Here is a 9,233-nt window from a genome sequence, read left to right as displayed (position 1 = left end):
TGCGCACGCAGCGGGGTCGGTGCTAGGTCTGTCCTCGCTCTCAGACTAAACGTTCCCGCCCCAGCAGGTGCAGGTGCAGGACCCGGTGGGAAGCGGACACGCTCCGCGCCTCTGCCCTGTTAGGCCTCCCAGCGCTTCGTTCGGTCCAAGGATAACCCACAGCACCTCTATCAGGCCGAGGCTAGCCCTCAGTAAGTCGACGCCATCCCCCGTAACCCCCAAGCGGGATGACGTCTTCCAAAATCACACCTTGCGGGGGCTGCGCCTCTTCTGTAACGTGGACTCCACCTTCGAATGTGCGAAGTTGGGGTCTCTAACAAAGGAGCTTCACGCAGGACTCTCGGAGCGCCGCCCGGGCACCCGGCACCTGCACTGCGCAAGCAGTCACTTGCAGGGAGGGTCAGGAGCTGGGAGCGGGATGCCGGGGTGTGGACCTCGGCCAAGCGAGGCATGCAGCGTCTCCAATCCACGACGCCCGCGCGGAGGGCGCTGCCGGGACCCGCGCAGGTGCCCCGCTGGAGGCGAAGGGGAGGCGGAGAGGCCCCCGGCGCCCCAGCTGGTTCCTGGGTCCGGGTCGGCCCTCCTGGGGCTTTATGGTTCCTGCTCCGCCCACCCCGCGCAGCCCAGGCCGCCTGAGAGGGAGGGGCGTCTTCAGCTGGCTACGGGGACGCTTTCTCCCCTCTAGCACCACCCCCCGAGGTCTCATCCCCCGCGGTGATCCGCCCCAACCCCCGAGGTCGCACCAACCCGTGACCCGCTCCCCGACTCCCCCTCGAAGTCGCATCCCTCGCGGTGACCCACCCCCCCGCCCCCCAAGTCGCACCCAGCCGTGACCCGCCCCCTCCCCCCGCCTCCCCGACGTCGCACCCCACAGTGACCCGACCCACGCCCTCGAGGTCGCACCTCCCTGCAATGACCCGCCCCCCCTGCCCCCCGCGAGGTCGCATCCCTCTCGGTGACCCGCACCCCGCACCCGAGGTCGCACCCCAGTGATGGCCCGCACCCCCTCCCCAAGGTCGTACCCAGGGCCCCGAGAGCCAGGCGCACAAGCTAGCACCTGGTCTCGCTGCGCCCCCGGAAAGGCTCCGCGACTGACGGGGGGTGGGGTCTGGGACTGGGGGGATGTCTGCGGGCAGGGGTCCTGGACACCCGGAGGTGAGGGGCGGAGGGCGGGAGACCGGGAGGCAGGGACCGGCGTGGGAGGACGCGCCCAGACCGCGTGTGGACTCTGCCCCGCGTGACATCCGCACCGAATTCCAAAGGACCTAAACTCCGGGTCTTTGTTTTTCTCCCTCCCTCCCCAAACTTCTCTCCCTCCCTTCCTTCCCCTCCCCCCCCCCCCTCCGCCAGTCAGGCAAGCACAACCCCGAATGCAGCTCCCCTGGGGGGGAGGCAGGGACGGGGAGGGAACCCCGGTGACTTCCACCTGCAGACCTTGAAAACATTTCCCTGCTGTCTACCCGGACCGCAGACCCGAGACTCAACACAGCCTGATAGATTCAAGGAAATCCCAACCCAAACTCCAGCAAGTTACTTAGAATATTGACAAACCGATTCCAAAGTTGAGACAAATGGCTCAGAATAACCAACACAAAACTGAAGAAGAACAGATTTCGAGGACTGTCACTACCTGACCTCGGATTTACTAGAAAGCCATAGTGATCAAGACAGTGTGGTGTTGGTGGGAAAAATAGAATGGAACAGAATAGAGCCCAGAAATAGATCCAAAAGGGACTGGGGAACTTCATTTTGAACTTGCTCAGGACTGGTGCCTCCTTCTTCCCTCAAGGGCTTCCCTTTGCAGGGGGAGTCTCTACCATGGTTATCTATGCCTGTCCCACCACTGCATTTGGGGGAGCAGATAGCCTGTGAATTTCACACATTTGCAAACGGGGAGGAATTGTGTCCGGAATCGCTCACACGTAGAGCCACCGCTCACACACCCTTCCTAACTGGGCGATTTAGACGAGTTGAGATCTGGGGAGACTGGGCTGGGGTGCGTGCTTTGTCCTGGGGGACCCGTGGAAGGCTTTGGGGAGCCGGGGGCAGGTTGTTAGGTGCGATAGCGTCTCCCCGACCCCTCCCCGGGATCTCCGCTTCCCAACCTCCAAACCTGTGAGCACGGTGTCCTGCAGGGCAAAAGGGGCGTGGAGGACGGGAGTGAGTCACGGGTCTTGAGGCGCGGTAGTGGCCTGGCTTCTTGGTCCACAAGGCGTGGGGAGGGGACAAAAGTCGCGTGCCTTCTCTGAGGCTCGAACTCAGGACCTTCAGATTATGAGACTGACGCGCTGCCCGCTGCGCTAAGAAGGCGCCTGCCCCGCGGGCCTCTCGGCCTCTCCATCCGGTCCAGCCCCGGCACCCGAGGCACACCCCGGACCCGGGAGGTCCTGCCCGCTGTCGTGCGGCCCTCCGCGGACACTGTGTCCCCGGCAGGTCACAGTGACCGATCCGAGTCCCCGGGGTTTACCCTCGAGGAAAGAGCCCGCCCCGAGCGGCGCCGCCACAGGGCTGATTTCACGTCGGCCCCGCGTGGGGCCAGGGCGCGCACCCTCCCCACCCCCCGACCCCCGCGGGACCTCCGGACCGCGGGCCCCGCGCCCGCCCCGCACACCTGCCCCCTGCCCCCGGGCGGCCGCGACCCCCCGTCCCCGGCGTCCAGGCAGCAGGTGCGGCGGGACCTCCGAGGACGGGGAAGGAGCCGCCGGGTCGGCCCCGGAAGACCACCGGCCACGCGGACCGCGTCCTGACTCAGTGCAGGCCTCCCACGTGCCATCTGGCAGCCCAGGAAACGATTCGCTTGGTTTTCCTGCGAGTAGAAGTTCCTGATTGGAAGGGCCTCGTGGAAGGGCTTCGTGATGTGCGAAACGGGATGACGTCTAACAGGAGTGTTTATGCCACCGAACCCTGGACACAAGACGGCCGCGGATGCTCGGGAGGGACGGGGGTAGTGACGGTGATTGGTATAGCAAATAAAAGGTCCAAAGGAGGGAGCGGCAAATATATCCATTAGAGTATGATAACAGTGGCAACTAAGTAAACAGAGCAGGAGGGATTGCTCAGCGTGTGGTGTTGCGTAGTTACTTGGGAAAACAAAGCTTACATCAATACACCACCTGCAATAATAAAAGTTTCCAAGTAGATACAAGTTTTACAAGTGGGGGGGGCAGAAATATAATTATTAGCACTGCCAAGGGAGACATTTTTATGATTTTGGTGTAGAAAACGAGTTTTTGCAAAAAAAATTCAGAAACAATGAAAGTGACGTAACTCACTATATTAAAGCCATATTCTGCTTAGATACTCCGTCGTCCCCTCAAGGAAATTGCATACGCAAAGCAAAAAATCAAATGAACAAGTGGTGGGGAAATGTGTAAGTTGTGTTGTGAAGTTAATTTTCCTAATATAAGTAACTTCTATACCTCAGCAAGTACATTCCAACTCACAGGAAAGACGTGCAAAGGGTATAGACACTGAGTTCATGAAAAGGGAAAAACAAATGGCTGTGAAACATGGAAATATTATTAATCTTTTAATAATTATAAGATGTATGAGATTATAATAAGTAATATTATTCTTAAGAGAAATGCAAAAATGCAGCTACAGAACTGCAGTGAAACCCCACGTTGCACCTATCAGACTGGCAATCAAAGAAGCTAACAAAAACAATTGTTTGGGCTGGTGTTGCTTAGCATTTACACACACTGATTTAGAGTCCCAGGCTCCTGTGACAGGTTACCACCGGCTCAGCAGCTTGAAGCCACAGGTATTTCCTCCCAGCGCTGGAGGCCACAAGTCCCAACGTCAGTGTTACTGGGGGGAAATCAAGGCGCTGACAGGGTCGCAGTGGCTTGTCTCGGCCTCATATCCATACCCTTTTTCTTTCCCCCTCTCTCTTGGACAGTTGTGAGGCAGTTGAGGTCCGCCTGAACCATCCAGGATAATTTCCCCATTTCAACTTTTTGCCATATAAGGTGATATTTACAGCTTCCAGGAATGGGGAGGAAGGGGTATTTTTCAGTCTACTACCGTCACTACGTCCTGAATCCACCTACAGGCACGGGGTTTCCTGGTCTTAACTTTAGTCTCCTTCTCTCCTTGCATCTCTAATGTAAATCTCCTTGCCTATTATTGAGAATATTAGATGGCTTAATATGTGTAAGGAACCCATGACAGTATCAGGGGACTAGCAGGACATAAGTGGCAGTTGTGATGCTCACACTGCGCGACAGGCTGGCAGGGAACCAGGACCTTCCCAGGCGCTATAGGAAGACAGTTTAGTAACATCTGGGGGAGGCCAGACTCAACAAAAGTGCCACCCGAGGCCGGGTCTCACGACCACTCCCCTGGTACCGCACACCTGCCGTTTAGGGAGCTCGGTGTGGCTGGTGGAGATCTCACTTCCGTGTGAACCTCATGACCTTACATTACATATAAATAATTAGCAGCCAGACTTTTTTCTAAGGTCTGCTCACAATATAAAGGCTGGCAGCGGTGGGATTCGAACCCACGCCCCCGAAGAGACTGGAGCCTTAATCCAGCGCCTTAGACCGCTCGGCCACGCTACCTCACACCTGTCGTTCGTGGATCCTGCGGGTGATGAGGAACCTCCCTCCCGCCCCCCCTCCTCCCCGCGATCCTTCCCCGGGGTTCTCCCCCTCCCACGACCCCACGGGCCAGAACACCGCACACCCCGCGGGGTCCGCACGGGGGGGGGGGGGACGCCGCTTACAGCCCCAGCGCCGCAGCGTGCAGGGGTGCGGCCGGGCAGTGCACCCCCGCCCCCCTCTCGCCCAGGCCCGGGCCACTGCCCATCTACACCGTGGACATAAACGTGCGCACAGAAGTGATGGAGAGACGTGTGTCACTTCAGGTAAGTGTCTTCAAAGAGCACGTCCCAGGGGAGCTCACCGTCACTACCCGCGTCCCTCCCGAGCATCCGCGGCCGTCTTGTGTCCAGGGTTCGGTGGCATAAACACTCCTGTTAGACGTCATCCCGTTTCGCACATCACGAAGCCCTTCCACGAGGCCCTTCCAATCAGGAACTTCTACTCGCAGGAAAACCAAGCGAATCGTTTCCTGGGCTGCCAGATGGCACGTGGGAGGCCTGCACTGAGTCAGGACGCGGTCCGCGTGGCCGGTGGTCTTCCGGGGCCGACCCGGCGGCTCCTTCCCCGTCCTCGGAGGTCCCGCCGCACCTGCTGCCTGGACGCCGGGGACGGGGGTCGCGGCCGCCCGGGGGCAGGGGGCAGGTGTGCGGGGCGGGCGCGGGGCCCGCGGTCCGGAGGTCCCGCGGGGGTCGGGGGGTGGGGAGGGTGCGCGCCCTGGCCCCACGCGGGGCCGACGTGAAATCAGCCCTGTGGCGGCGCCGCTCGGGGCGGGCTCTTTCCTCGAGGGTAAACCCCGGGGACTCGGATCGGTCACTGTGACCTGCCGGGGACACAGTGTCCGCGGAGGGCCGCACGACAGCGGGCAGGACCTCCCGGGTCCGGGGTGTGCCTCGGGTGCCGGGGCTGGACCGGATGGAGAGGCCGAGAGGCCCGCGGGGCAGGCGCCTTCTTAGCGCAGCGGGCAGCGCGTCAGTCTCATAATCTGAAGGTCCTGAGTTCGAGCCTCAGAGAAGGCACGCGACTTTTGTCCCCTCCCCACGCCTTGTGGACCAAGAAGCCAGGCCACTACCGCGCCTCAAGACCCGTGACTCACTCCCGTCCTCCACGCCCCTTTTGCCCTGCAGGACACCGTGCTCACAGGTTTGGAGGTTGGGAAGCGGAGATCCCGGGGAGGGGTCGGGGAGACGCTATCGCACCTAACAACCTGCCCCCGGCTCCCCAAAGCCTTCCACGGGTCCCCCAGGACAAAGCACGCACCCCAGCCCAGTCTCCCCAGATCTCAACTCGTCTAAATCGCCCAGTTAGGAAGGGTGTGTGAGCGGTGGCTCTACGTGTGAGCGATTCCGGACACAATTCCTCCCCGTTTGCAAATGTGTGAAATTCACAGGCTATCTGCTCCCCCAAATGCAGTGGTGGGACAGGCATAGATAACCATGGTAGAGACTCCCCCTGCAAAGGGAAGCCCTTGAGGGAAGAAGGAGGCACCAGTCCTGAGCAAGTTCAAAATGAAGTTCCCCAGTCCCTTTTGGATTTTCGTGTTGGGCCGGCTCTCCAGGCCTGGGAAAAGTCCCCTCCCGCCCGGTCACCGCCATGGGAGTTGGGCTTCCTTCCCCCTGAAGGCAGCGCATGTTCCCGGCCAGGCAGGACGCTCAGCCGGCTCCCTCACTCTGACATCTTGGGAGTTAAGCGTCCTTCCGGGTGGTCTGCCTTCTGTCCCAGCTGGCAGAGTGTCTGCCCATCTCACACTCAAGACCCGGGTGAGTGTCCTGTGGATGCCATGCAGAGTGTGCGCTCCACGGATGACAGGCTTGGGGCAGGAGGCCCTTCCTCCCCGAAGTTGCCAGGCTCCAGATCACCCTTTTCCGTAAAAGACTTCATTCAGTTGGTGTCAAGTCCCCGCACCTCCTGGAAGGCGGTTTGAGGAGGAAACGGTAAAGAAATCACCATTTCAATCCCAGGTCTACATGGGCTTTTCTCGGAATCCATTCAGCGTGGACAAGGGTGAAGTACTGAGAGGCGTTACTGCTACATCACACGGTGAGACTCTGTTTCATTTTGTAAGAAACTGCCAGGCTCTCTTCCAAGGTGGCTGCCCCATTTTGCTTCCGCACCGGCAACGAATCAGAGCTCCTGTGTTGCTCCACGTGGTCACCAACAGTTGGTGTTGTTCCTGTATTGGAGTTTGGCCATAGCAGTAGCCACCTAGTGGTATCCCAGTGCTGTTTCAGTCTGCAATCCCCAGATATGGCAGACGGTGTTGAACACCTTTCCGGAAATATGCTTATTTGCCAACTCTATCTTGGTTGCGTTGCTTGTTCAGATATTTGCACATTTAAAAAATTGAGTGGTTTGGGATTACATCAAAATACAAAGCTTCTGGGGGCGCCTGGGTGGCTCAGTCGGTTAAGCGGCTGACTTCGGCTCAGGTCACGATCTCGTGGTCCGTGAGTTTGAGCCCCGCATCGGGCTCTGTGCTGACAGCTCAGAGCCTGGAGCCTGCTTCCGATTCTGTGTCTCCCTCTCTCTCTGCCCCTCCCCTGTTCATGCTCTGTCTCTCTCTGTCTCAAAAATAAATAAACGTTAAAAAAAAATACAAAGCTTCTGCACAGCAAAGGAAACAATCAACAACACTGAAAGGCAACCGACAGAATGGGAGAAGATATTTGCAAATGACATATCAGATAAAGGGTTAGTATCCAAAATCTATAAAGAACTGATACAACTCAACACCCAAAAAACAAATGACCCAATTAAAAATGGGTAGAAGACATGAACAGACATTTCTCCAAAGAAGCCATACAGATGGCCAGGGGTGCCAGGGTGGATCAGTCAGTTAATCCTCTAACTCTCGATTTTGGCTCATGTAATGATCTCGAAGTTTGTGAGATTGAACCCCGCATGTGAGCTCTGTGCTGACAGCTTGGAGCCTGCTTGGAAACTTCTCTCTGCCTCTTCCCCGCTCTCTCTTCCTCCCTCTCAGAATAAATAAATAAACCTTAAACATAAAAAAAGAAGACTTCCAGATGGCTAACAGACACATGAAAATATGCTCAACATCACTCATCATCAGGGAAATACAAATAACCATAATGAACTATCACCTCACACAAAACGGCTAACATCAAAAACACAAGAAATAATTAGTGTTGGTGAGGATGTGGACAAAAAGGACCCCTCTTGCAGGTGGGAATGCAAATTGGTGCAGCTGCTGTGGAAAACTGTATGGAGTTTCCTCAAATAATTAAAAATAAAACTAACCTATGATCCAGGAATCACACCACTAGATACTTACCTCCCCAAAATATAAAAACACTAATTCTAAGGTATACACGCACCTGGATGTTTATTGCAGCATTATCTACAATAGCCAAATTATGGAAACATCCCAAGTGTCCATGGATACATGAATGGATAAAGAAGATGTGGCATAGAATATACAGTGGAATATTACTCAGCCTTAAAAAGAATGAAATCTTGCCATTTGCAACAAGATGGATGGAGCTAGAGAGTATAATGCTGAGCAAAATGTCAGTCAGTCAGAGAAAGACAAATACCATATGACCACTCACATGTGGAATTTAAGAGACGAAATAGGCAAAGGAAAACAAGAGAGAGAGAGAGAGAAACCAAGAAACAGACTCCTAACTATAGAGAACAAACTGATGGTTACTGGAGGGGAGGTAGGTGGGGGGCTGGGGGAGATAGGGAGTAGGGATTAAAGAGTACTACAGTTATCATGATTAAAAAAAATAAAATAATTGAGTTGTTTGGGGTTTTTTTAGGAGTTATCTTTTCATGTGTCTGTTAGCCATCTGGATGTCTTCTTTTTTATTTTTAAGGTTTATTTATTTATTTTGAGAGGGAGGGAGAGAGAGCGGGGGAGGGGCAGGGAGAGAGAGAGGGAGAGAGAGAGAATTCCAAGCAGGCTCCAAGCTGTCAGCACAGAGCCCACATGCAGGGTTCAATCTTACAAACTTCGTTTCAAACGAAGTGGCCTTAGGTGTCCCCCAACCTGCTCTTTTCCCACAGTAACTTTGTCCTCCCCTGGGAATTCTTGGGTCCCGGACATTTTAACTTCCAGTTGATCATTATTCCTAAAGTTTCCTTAAGAGGATTAACAAGGGATCTTAACTGTTTATTCTCCACACCGCCCCCCCACCAACACCCCGTTTTCTCTGTAGTGAACAGAGGATTCATGGTTCATGAATTTCTCTTATTTTATGAAAGCATTATAAATAGAGCTGGAGATTGCTAGAATTTAGAGACATTACGCATTTCTCCGTGTCTGCCTGCTTTAAACTGTAACACCCCGCAGGTGCTCAAACACCCTTCTACTAGGAAAAGCATCCTTCCTCGGCAGTGGGTCGCATTTGAACTGTCATCTCCCTAAGAATCCACTTTTCAGGAGCAAGGAGCTCGAGCAAGCTGCAACCGAACAGCTCGGGTTCCACCGCTGGGAGATTGGTGAGAGTTTGGGGGGTGAGTAGGACTGACTCGAGGGGCCTCGCCAACGTAAAACGATTCTCAGGAAGAGTGGGTTTCAGAAAACGCCAGGCCCTACTGGGAGTCGAACCCAGGATCTCCTGTTTACGAGACAGGCGCTTTAACCAGCTAAGCCATAGAGCC

At 55.7% G+C, this 9,233-nt stretch overlaps 4 non-coding genes across 4 annotated transcripts; 1 reads left to right on the top strand and 3 right to left on the bottom strand.

The window, feature by feature from the left end:
- Nucleotides 1-2,237: 2,237 nt before the first annotated feature.
- TRNAM-CAU (transfer RNA methionine (anticodon CAU)) lies at nucleotides 2,238-2,310 on the bottom strand. The gene has a single exon. It is a non-coding gene; the product is annotated as a tRNA-Met (tRNA).
- Nucleotides 2,311-4,483: 2,173 nt separating this feature from the next.
- Nucleotides 4,484-4,565, bottom strand: TRNAL-AAG (transfer RNA leucine (anticodon AAG)). Its single transcript has one exon. It is a non-coding gene; the product is annotated as a tRNA-Leu (tRNA).
- Nucleotides 4,566-5,550: 985 nt separating this feature from the next.
- On the top strand, nucleotides 5,551-5,623 carry TRNAM-CAU (transfer RNA methionine (anticodon CAU)). Its single transcript has one exon. It is a non-coding gene; the product is annotated as a tRNA-Met (tRNA).
- A 3,536-nt stretch (nucleotides 5,624-9,159) lies between these two features.
- On the bottom strand, nucleotides 9,160-9,233 carry TRNAT-CGU (transfer RNA threonine (anticodon CGU)). The gene has a single exon. It is a non-coding gene; the product is annotated as a tRNA-Thr (tRNA).

The sequence above is a fragment of the Neofelis nebulosa genome, chromosome 6 (genome assembly GCF_028018385.1).
Source record: "Neofelis nebulosa isolate mNeoNeb1 chromosome 6, mNeoNeb1.pri, whole genome shotgun sequence".
NCBI classification, from domain to species: domain Eukaryota; kingdom Metazoa; phylum Chordata; class Mammalia; order Carnivora; family Felidae; genus Neofelis; species Neofelis nebulosa.
Note: the sequence above shows the minus strand (reverse complement) of the source record. Positions and strands in the feature narration are given on the sequence as shown.